This window comes from Onychomys torridus, chromosome 3 (genome assembly GCF_903995425.1).
Source record: "Onychomys torridus chromosome 3, mOncTor1.1, whole genome shotgun sequence".
NCBI lineage: Eukaryota > Metazoa > Chordata > Mammalia > Rodentia > Cricetidae > Onychomys > Onychomys torridus.
Window position 1 is genome coordinate 143,746,654 of NC_050445.1, and position 12,132 is coordinate 143,758,785.

A 12,132-nucleotide genomic window follows, 5' to 3' on the forward strand; every position below is an offset into this window, starting at 1 on the left:
AGGTCTCAGCACAAAGGAGATTCATTTCCCCAGAGGGAAAAAGGGACAAGGACTGCCTCTGGATAGCTAGGAGACAGATGTGGCCCTTAGGCAAATGGCAGTTTATAAAGGAAAATTGGGAAACCTTTTGTTAGGATGAGGCATTTAATTTTAATTGGGCATGTTAGTTAGGTGAGCTGAAGGGGTCTTTTGTTTGCTGGACTTCAATACCTGATAGCTGGACCTTGGTAATCAGCCTCAGGAGGAGGAAGTGGTTTAATAAGGGAATGGACATTGGTGGCTAGCTTTAGGAATTTAATCTAGCATTTTTTTAGCAAGGCAGAGGAAATGGATGAAAGCAAGACCTGCCAGAGCCATGCTTGCCAAGCTTAAGCTGGCTAGAGTATCTTCACTAAGTTTCATGAGTTACAGAGAAAAACAGTGCTTAAGAAAAAAAACAGTCTCCAGAAATCCACAAAGATATCTCCACTGTAGACTAGTGGCAATGGTCGAGAGAGTGCCTGAGCTGACTTGCTCTGGTGATGCCTGAGATGACCTGCTCTGGTGATCGGATGGCTGAACACCCTGGATGTCATGATAGAACTCTCATCCAGTGTCTGATGGAAGTGGATGCATAGATCCAAGGCTGAGCCCCAGGTGGAGCTCCAGAGTCCAATCATCAAGAGAGAGGAGAGATTGTATGAGTGAGAGATGTTGAGACCATGGTTGGAGGAAGCACAGGGACAAATAGCCAAACTAGTGGAAGCGCATCAACTGTAAACCAATGGTGGAAGAGCCCCATGGAATTGGACCAGGCCCTCTGGATAAGTGAGACAGTTGATTAGCTTGAACTGTTTGGGAAGCCCCCAGGCAGGACCCGTCCTTGGTGCATGGGCTGACTTTTTGGAGCCTGGGGCCTGTGCTGAGACACTTTGCTCAGCCTTGGTGTAGGAAGAAGAAGACTAGACCTGCCTTGGCTGAGTCTTCCAGGCTGGGCTGACTTCCCAGGGGAGACCTTGCTTTGGAGGAGGTGGGAGTGGAGGGTGGATTGAGGGGAAGAGCTGGGGTCGTGGGAGGAGGAAGGACGGGGGAATCCGTGGCTGATATGTGAAATTAAGTTAATCATAAAATAAAAATACTATTTAAAAAAACCTCTCAAACAAAAGAAAAAGGCTGTTGAACTTTCCCAAGATAAGGCAGAACAGTCCTTCAAAATTCTTGCTCAGAAAAAAAGCAAAACAACAACAACAACAACAAAAACCCCAACAAACAGAAACATTTCCTCAGCAAATGTTCCACATTCTTGACATTGTAGTGGGCAGCTGTTCCAGCTTTGACCTGGAAGTACTACCCCCACTGAGGCTTCAGTAACTGTCACGCCTACAAAATGGGGCTTAGAGAGGAGCCCTGGAGACCTGAGATCCAGATGTGCTGGCTCTCTTGGTTACTGGATCCTGGATGCTGGAGGTAGACCGAACAGAGTTCTCCAGAGAACACCGCTGTACTGCACTTCACCTTTCCCAGACTCTGTGGCTATCTGTTCTCTGACCCCAGATATGTTTATTTCGGGGAACACACAATATTTCAGGGAACACAATGTCCACCACATGGTATTTATGTTGCTTTGTGTTCATAACTTTGGTTAGACATCTGCAACTCTGTCCTTTTGCACATCTATAAAGTTTTTAACTTATGATCCATTTACAGAGACATTTAGTCTAGTTTGAAACTGTTCTGATGTTTTAAAATCAGCTAAATGTGTGTAACTTGTCTTAAACTGGAGACAAATTGTTTTCTTTATGCCAATCTGAGCTAGTGATAGAAAACAAGGTCTAAGTGTGTTACAGTTCTCATGGAATAATAGATCTAGTTGTGAAGCATATCCTACTATATTTTCCATATATCAAAATTATACATCTTAATGAGAAGTTATCGTCCTGACCATCCACAGATATATGTGCCCATAAGATCAAGATGTAATTATGAGATTACATACACATCACATGAGATTACACATTACAGTGTAGGTATTGGGGAAATACTATAGCTGTTTCTGCACATGTGAAATCACAGATGAAAGCAACAGTTTTCAAAGTCAGTCATCCCATATGCCTTTCTTGAATGGGGTTCTCCTCCTTCAGAGAATTATTCATCTGGTGGTTTGATGTCTGAATTACCAATTGATATCTGCTGTATTAGCATCTTGACCCACAGCAGCTTGTGACAGCTTCAGTTATTGTTTGTTTTACTAGTCCAGCATTTTAGCTTGCTTGATGTAAGTGAGCATCACAGTCAGGATTATTTGTAAAAATAAATACAAAAATATTTAATTCTCACAGCACAAAATGCTATATAACCTTGAAAGCAGATGGCAGCTCTGGTTGGCTCTGATAAGTGCCTTCCTCAGTGTTACTATCATGAGTTGTTGAGGTGTTCATGAGGCCCCACCTCTTATGACTGTTGGCATCTAATGAGTGCTGGAGTAAGAGGTATCATTTTCTTTAGTGGTGTTGCCACTAATATGTTGCCCATACTCCAATAGATCATCCATTCACACTCATGTCAGCAGTCAAATCTGATGCAGTGTGTTGTACATACATACAAACACATCAAAGCAGGGGGCAGATTTGTTAACCACAACAGAAGTGAGTTCATGAGTTCAACCACTATGCTGATGGAAACACCCTGCACAGCGGAGGTTTCTTCCTTGACCCTCACTTAGGCACAAACTGCATCTAAATCCTTGTTTTTACAGAGATATTCTTTATTAAAGTAGAGAAGAAAAGTTAAAGTAGCTGATTTCTGACTCAGGCAGAAAATGACTTGCAGGAGTAATTTTTAAGAGGAGAAGAGGGGAAGTCTGTGTTAAAATGGGCTAGGGTATAGAGCTAAAGGAGATAGGTGAAGAGGGAGAGGGTAAGGGGGGATTGGAAAGGGGAAAGGGGTTTTATAGCAGGGGGACAAATGACTGCCTTAGACAGAGGGGAGACACATATGGCACATAGGCAAATGGCAGTTTATAATGGTGAAGGGGGATGTTAGCATGAGGCATTTCATTTTAATTGGGCATGATAACTGGTGAGCCAAAGGGGACTTTTGATTGCTGGATGCTGGTAGTCAGCCTTGGGAGGAGGAAGTGGCCAAATAAGGGAATAGACCCTGGTGGATTGCTTTAGGAATGTAATATAATGATATTTTGGCAAGGCATAGAAAATGGGTTTGAAGAACAAGGCTTGCCAGTATCATATGTTGTGTTGACTAGTGTCCCTTCATTTCTCCCTTTTTGTTTTATTATTGAGTGGCTGGATATTGGGTAAGTGGGCTTTGTTCTCTCTGGCTGCTTCCTGCTGACATTGGGACATCATTGTTATGGGGCCCAAGGAAGCTGGGTTGTTGGTCAATGCATCGAAGAGCAGGCTGTATCAGTTAATGCCCAGGTTCTGCAGGAACTTCTGAGGCTAGGGAAGTGTAGTCTGTGTGGCTGGACCAGAGTGTAGATTCTGAGGAAACAGCTGGTACTTGAGTTGCTGTAATACTCTGTAGTTGATTTGAAATCTGTTGGGATAGATAGACTAGGGACAGAGGTGAAGTAGGGTTTAGGAAAAAAAATTCCCTTCGATGTACATTTGAAACTGTTAAGCTCATGGTCCTGGGAATTGAAGAGGAGTTCCAAGAAAGGAAAAAGAGGAGAGGATCAGAGAAATCCACCTTTAGGAATGGCAATAGGCCAGAAAATGTAGGTTGTTACCTGGAATCTGTTTGAGAGTTTTGAGAAGAACCAGGACAATTCAGATTGGCTATATAAGGTTAGTTGGGGAAGAACTATTATCAGAAGGAGGGTTGAGTTGTGTAGGGGAGAATACAATTTGAGTGGCTATTGTCAAATAGAGGGATGGTCTATTGCAGATTTGGGGGTTGGGTAGAGAAGTTGAGAGGATCTGTCTTTGGCTGCCAAAGGGAAGCTCATATGTCTGGGGACAAGTGATCATGCGTGGGTACTTAGGCCGTGGTGACTGGAGCATTACCTGTGAGAGGAACTTGTGTGGTGGTGGGGCACAAAAGGGAGGCACCAAGAAAGCAGTGGGAGAGATTGAAGGTAGCATCAGTGAAGTAGAGGAGAAAGTTTGTTTGATACCTTGATCTGAGTGAGGGTTTAGTCAGGAGTGTGTATGTGTGTGTGAGAGAAGAGATATCTTGGGTTAAACTATGTTTTGTAATTGGAGCATAGGATTTGTTTAAAGTATGTGATGCCTAAGGATGTCTAGACAGTTAATGAATTTAAGGGAGTAAGTTGGTGGTGGGTTTTGGCAATCATTTGGGCAGAAGAAGAGTAGAGTGTGAGAAGAGAGATGGGATTAATGGGGCACAAGTGATCTTGAGGGAGCAGGAACTGGAGTATGAAGATGAATCTTGATAATGGAGGCAACAGTCTGATGTAGCTGTAGAGCTTCTCTCCAGTTCCTGCCAAACCCCAGCAGTCCCACATCCCACTTATAAAATAAACACACAGATGCTTATATTATTTAAACATATGCTTATATTGTTTTGCCTAATGGCTCAGACTTCTATCTATCTAGTTTTTACATCTTAAATTAACCAATTTCTATAAATCTATACCTTGCCACATAGCTCATGGCTTACCAAAATCTTACACTACTCTAGATGGCAGCTGGCAGCATCTCCTGACTCAGCCTTCCTGTTCCCAGAATTCTCTTCTCTGCTTGTCCTGCCTATAATTCTTGCCTGGCTACTGGCCAATCAGCATTTTATTTATACAGAGCGATATCCACAGCATGATGTGGCTACCTGACAGGAAGGAGCTGTCATCCATGTAAAAAGTATAGTCAGAAATAGCTAAAGGACTCTCTTGTGTATGTGAGAGAAGGAGTAGGAGGTCTTTGGGAGGTTGGGACAGGACTGTAGAGGATCTGGGGAATGTTGAGAGAAATAGATAAGTATGGTGGGATTGAGGGGAGGACAGGTAAAAAATGTTAGTGATAAATGTTTGATAGCAGAAGTTTGGAGGGATGTAATCTGAGATGGTGGAAGATATTGGAGCTGAGGAAGATATTTGTAGGAATGTGTGAGGAAACCAATAGACTGTGAGAAGGGATCCCAGAATTAATTTGTTAGATTTAGAGATGAGAATAAGGGGTTTGAAGATTCTGGAGGGTGAGAGATTCTACAAACTGAAGCTGAGGAAAGAAGGAGGAGGGATGTAAGGGTGTGCTAGGAGCTGTGGTCAGGGTACAAGATACAGTTTATGTCAGTTCTGGAGAGGACATCCTTTTGTAGTAGGGGAATAGGACATGAGGGAATGAGGAGAAAAAACGTTGAAAGGAACAAATTAAGGGAAGAGTAAAGATGGAATTCTGAAGGGCTGGTTGTGTATTCTGAGTGTGGGTGTAAGAGAGGTGTTAGCATAGACAGAAGGAAAGAAACATAAAACAACTTTTTATGTACCTTAAATCCCTTTTTCAGACATGTAAATGACTTTTGCTCAAGCTTTTATATCTTTAAACATTAACACATTTTTGGAATTTCAATAATTTTAGACTCATCTTAGACCCTGTATCACTTATTTTCCCTGATGTATATAACTTATTTGTCTGTTTCTTATAACCTTCAGAAACTTTAGATCTTTATTAGTGTGAAGTTGCCAGCAAGGCATTCTGTACATGTGAAATGGACTGACCAGGGGTCTGGGTGTTTACTGTTGTTAAAGCTACAGTTAGTCATTGATGTCCTCAGAGACTTATGAACAATAAGTCTGAGTATGAAATATAATTTAAATGGTTGTTAAATCAATATAAAATGGTAGAGACCTACTGGATACCTGGACAGTTACCCTAGGCTCCTCTGTGGTTGTTGGGAGCAGAGGTCCTGGGGGCAGCATCTGTATTTGGCTACAGGCTCAGAAGATCTGACAGGCTTTCCTTTGTAGTAGGGACTTGTGGGGAATCAGCCTACCTTATCTAGGCAAGGTGGGGCAGTCAACAGAGTTGTTTTACATATTGAAACTGCTGAATTTATTCCTGATAATACAAAATGAACTTCATTATTCATACAATTGCAAAAAATCATCAGAAAAAGGGAACATCATATATATATAACACATATCAGATCCCATACAGGTCTGCCAGAACCTCTAGCACAAGGTAATGATGGGATTGATCAGTTACTAATAGGTAATGTGCTAGAAGCCTCAGAATTTCATGAGAAACACCATGTAAATAACAAAGTTTTAAAGAAGGATTTCTCCATTACTTGGCAACAAGCTAAGGATATTATGAAACAATGTCCTACTTGTTCCTTCTATAACCAAACTCCATTACCTACAGGGAACAATCCAAAAGGTATACAAAAAAAAATGAAATTTGGCAGATGGATATGTTTCATTTGGAACATTAAAATATGTACACCATACCATTGACACCTATTCAGGATTTCAATGGGCAACTCCTATGAGTTCTAAAAAGGCTGATTCTGTGATTACACACCTATTGGAAGTTATGGCCATCATGAGATTACCTGTACAAATTAAGACAGATAATGCCCCAGCATATATCTCCAATAAAATGAGATAGCTCTTTGTTTATTACAATATAAAGCATGTTACAGGTATACCACACAATCCCACAGGCCAAGCAGTCATAGAAAGATCCAATCGAACTTTAAAGGATATGCTAAATAAACAACAACAGGTAACAATGACTCCTAAAAATAGATTACATAGCAGTCTAGTCATCTTTGTTTTACATCTCCTCCTATAAGTGAGTACATACCATTTTTGTCCTTCTGAGTCTGGGTTACCTCACTCAGGATGATTTTTTCCAGATCCATCCATTTGCCTGCAAACCTCATGATGTCATTGTTTTTCTCTGCTGAGTAGTACTCCATTGTGTATATGTACCATATTTTCTTTATCCATTCTTCAGTTGAAGGGCATCTAGGTTGTCTCCAGGTTCTGGCTATTACAAACAATGCTGATATGAACATAGCTGAGCAAATGTCCTTGTGGTATGATTGAGCATACCTTGGGTATATGCCCAAGAGTGCTACAGCTGGGTCTTGGGGGAGATGGATTCCCAATTTTCTAAGGAAGCACCATATTGATTTCCAAAGTGGCTGTACAAGCTTGCATTCCCACCAGCAGTGGAGGAGAGTTCCCTTTGCTCCACATCCTGTCCAGCATAAGGGAGGCTACCTAGAAAACAGGACCCTAGGAAAGACACAGGGATCACCCAATGACAGAGAAATGGATGAGATCTACATGAACAACCTGGATGACAGTGGGAGTAATGAAGGGCATGATTTGAGGGAAAGAAAGCTTAGGGGAGCAGGAGATCCCAGCTGGATCAAGAACAGAAAGGGAGAATGAGGAATAACAGACCATGATAAGTGAAGACCACATGAGAACAGGAGTAGGCAGAGTGCTCGAGAGGTCTCCAGAAATCCACAATGATATATCCTCTGTAGTCTGCTGGTAATGGTAGAGAGAAAGCCTGATCTGACCTAGTCTGGTGATCAGATGACTAAACACCCTAACAGTTGTCTTGGAACTCTCATCCAATAACTGATGGAAGTGGATGCAGAGATCCTAAGCCAGGCCCCAGGTGGAGCTCAAGGTGTCCAACTGTCGAGAAAGAGGAGGGACTGAAAGAGTGTGAATTGTTGAATCCAAGATTGCAAAAAGCACAGGGACAAATAGCCAAATGAATGGAAGCACATGAATTATGATCCAAAGGCTGTGGAGCCCCCAGCTGGATCAGGCCCTCTGGATAAGTGAGACAATTGAATAGCTTGATCTGTTTGGGAGGCACCCAGTCTGTGGGACCAGGACCTGTCCTTAGTGCATGAGCTGGCTGTTTGGAACCTTGGGCTTACACAGGGACACTTTGCTCAGTCTGGAAGGAGGGGACAGGACCTGCCTGTACTGAATCCACCAGGTTTAAATGAATCCCCAGGGGTGTCTTGTTCCTGTAGGACATGGGAATGGAGGGGAGGGGCTGGGGGGAAGGTGGGAGTGAGGGCAGGACGGGGGAGGACAGGGGAACCCATGGCTGATGTATAAAATTAAAACACATAATAATCGTAAAAAAATAAAAATAAAAAATAGATTATATAATGCTTTATTAACCTTAAATTTTCTCAATGCTGATTAGAAAGGAACAAGAGCTGCGGAGAGACTTTGGACGACAGACAAGACTCCTGAACTAAACCAACCAGTTTATTTCAAAGATATATTGACCTCAGAATGGAAACCTAGATATGTCCTACGTTGGGAAAGGGGTTTTGGTTTTGTTTCCACAGGAGAAGAAAATCTATGGATACCAACAAATCTAATAAAAATTGGATTTGAATGGGAGAAACCCCTTGATGAGGAGAAATAAAAGATCATCTACCAATGTGACATCTCTTCAAGTTGTAAAAGAAAATAACAATCAAAGGTTGGGGTAGGGTTCTGTTTTTGACTTTCCAGGATAATGGAAATACCCATCTTCCAAAAATCATAAGGCCTGGGATATCTGGATGTTTACAACAAAAAGAAAGAATCTATTGGTACCAATCTACACAGGGTAAAATATCACTGTCTAACATCTATATCTCTATCAATCTAAAATAGTTATGGTTCCAATTCAATTATAAACCAAGCTGGCTTTGGAGATGGAATTGGCTCACTCCTTCTCTAAACCCAAACATATTGATTTAAAAAAAAGGTAGAGAGATTTTTCAGTCCCATATCAGAAGAGCCCTCTGAGATGAGACAAAAAAAAATATTAAGGGACCATTGTCTTCAAGATTCTAATTCTCACCATGCTTATTCTTGATTTCTTAGAATCCTTTCTTACATGTCATGTCATCTTTAAATCCAAACCTTCCATTCTGATAAAAAAAAATAAGTTTTTCCAATAGCAATCTCTGAAGTCTCAAAAAGGAAGATGGGGCCCCAACAACAACAACTCTACCCAATCCAGAATGATGCAATGGTAATCATCATCATACTATACTTCTTGCCAGAATTTCAGACAATCTTACCCATTACTCTGAGAGTTGCTACAGAATCTACAGTTAGTCTAACTGAGATTTAACTATCTGAGCTTTCTCACAATACCCAACAGAGATACCATCTCCCCCTAAAAAACAAGAAGCAATTCTAAAAAAATGACACTCCTTCTCCCTAAGGTTTCATATATCTCAGGATCATGGATAACGGTTCTAGGGTTGGGGGTGGAAAAAACTGTTAAACTCAATACTCTCCTTAAGAAAAAAAAAATATGTCTCAAAAAAAAAGGAAAAGAAGAAATGGAATGGATAGGTATAAGATATTATGGTAGACTATCATATACATTAATAAAAAATTTAGTAAAATAGCAGCCTTAATTTGCACTGTAATTTGCAGTGTTATGAATTCTTATATGTTGATACAAATATAAACTTTTTATATTCCTATTTAAGATAATTTGTATATTGATACAAATACAGAACTATGTTTATTATAATGTACACATATTTTTACTCTTATTTGAAATATTTGTATATTGATACAAATATAAATTTATATCTGTTATACTGTATGTATGTTCTACTTCTGTTTAAGATATTCTATATACTGATATATATTTAGGATTATTATCATAGTGCATATTGCACTATACATTCCTTCCTCTGTTAAAGATATTTTATGCATTGTCACAATTTAAAGTCATTGTCCTTTTACTGTACATTTGCTTACAGACTGTTTGCCTTATTTATATAAAGCCTTAGTCCTTAGGTTGTTTAGATAGATAAGACTTACAGATTTATTGTCACCTATGCTTGTTATCTCTATAATTATGTTAGTTAGGTTATCCAGATTTATAAATGCATAGGTCAGATGGACAGTTAATCTTCAAACTCTTCATGGACCTAGAGAATATGGCATTTGAATAACTTAGAATTCTGTTGATGTGAGACACAATTGCTCCTGGCAACACCAATTTGACATTTCCATTTGGACATTTGTCTTCTTGGCACAAAATGGCCTACTGGGCAAAGAACTGCCCTTGCCTCAACTGCTGACAGTACAAATGCTGTCCTTTCTGGACAAGCAGGCACAAGGAAAGTGACCACTGTACTTTGCCAAGACAGGGTAAGATGGTCTTTCAAAATTTCTGCTTCTGAAAATGGTCTGTCAGATACTCTAGACATGCAGCCAATTTGAATACACCAACGATGCTGAAAAACATTAGGTGACTGTCCAGGCTGCCAACTGTCTCTGTCTACTCTTACAAGTCTCCCAAAAGTTGCTTGCATCCTTCTCCCATTTCTCAGGTATTATTATATTCCTTCTCAGGTCTTTGATGAGGTTAAAGACTAGCAGTTATAGTTACAACTTAGTATATATACATATATAATATCTTAGATAGAATATATTAAATATTAGACTCAGGTTCTTTAGGATAGGACATCTTTTGAAATGATCTCTGTAACATGCCACCTGCCGATGCTTTAGACTTCCCTGGATCTTAGTATGTGTTTTTTGCTTGATATTGTTTGCATTTATTATCATTCCAACTTATCTAGGTCATTATCCCTCATTACTCCTGGACAATATTTGATAACCATTTCTTTGTATGTAGTCTTGTATTAGGTTAGAACCTTCTTATTTAGACAAAAGGGGGAGATGTTGTGGGTAGCCATCCCAGCCTTGGTCTGGAAGTTCCAACCCCCATTGAGGCTTTGGTAATGGTCACACACACAAGGCAGGGCTGAGGGAAGAAGCTGAAGACCCAGGATCAAGAGGAGAGGTCTTGCTTGGTTCTGGGACCCTGGGTGCTAGAGGTAGACCAAGCAGAGTTCTCCAGAGAACACCGCCGGACTGCGTCATACCTTTGCCAGACCCTACAACCTATCCCTTCATTTGTAAATTACCCCACAAAATAAACCTCCCTTTTAACTATGTGAAATGGCCTTAATAATTTCACCAATACTCCCCAGTGTCTTGCATGTCCACAATTTGGACAGAGTCATGGCAGCATTTGAGATAAAAGGCCATTTTACAACCAGTGGTGGCTTTGCCACATTTAAAGCAGGCTCCAGGTGGAGTTCTTTTGTGCCCATCATCTTCTTTGGAGGAGTTAGGGGTGCTGCTAGGAGCTGGCATATGTTTCTAATATAAAAAGCTTTTTTTAAATGAAACATTTAAAAAGCCATAATTATCAAATCTCTGAAGGGTTTGAGGACCATTGTCTACTAAATGTACCTGGAGTACACAAACTTTGTTTGTACTGGCTTGTTTTTAAGCTTAACTTTGAAAGGATATGTATATAAGTCTAAATGAAGTTTATTTCTGTAACTAATCATGACTGTAAATATAGTTGTGAACATTTTAAAGACTAGGATTATTTATGAAGTGACTGACAATTAACTGGTATGTTTTAATTATCTTTAACTATTTATACTGTAGGTAGTGTCAGGACAGAAAAGTATTAAAGCAGGAAAGTGACATGGAGGTGTTATCATTAGGCTGTAAATTGTACAGTTGTTTACTAGGTTATTTGTAGCTGGAAACCTTCTCTCCAGCCCCTGCCAAGCCCTGTTAGTCTGACAACCCACTTATAAAATAAACACACAGACGCTTATATTATTTAAACTGCTTGGCCATTAGCTCAGGCCTACAGTTGTCTAGCTCTTACTCTTCAGCCCATTTCTATTAATATATACTTTGCCATGTGGCTTGTGGCTTACCGGTACCTCACATCTCCCTTGTCATGGCGGTGGCTGGCAGTGTCTCCCCCCCTGCCTCCCTCTTCTCCCAATTCTCCTCTCTCTTAGTCCTGCCTATACGTTCTGCCTGGCTACTGACCAATCAGTGTTTTATTTATACAGAGTGATATCCACAGCACTTCCCATTTTCTTTTTTTTAAAACAATTATCAAGCAAGAATTACAGTTACAATATCTAGTCTATTTGTTTTGGCAAAATTAAACAAAATATTTTATCTATCCTATATTCATGAGTCTAAGGTTTCGTATCTAACTTATCTTTTATCATAACTAAGGAAAATTATACCTATCTAGTCTTCAACTACATCAAAGACCTCAGAAGGATATAATATTACCTGAAAAACAGAAGAAAGATGCAAGCAAATTTCGGGAGTCTTGCAGGGTT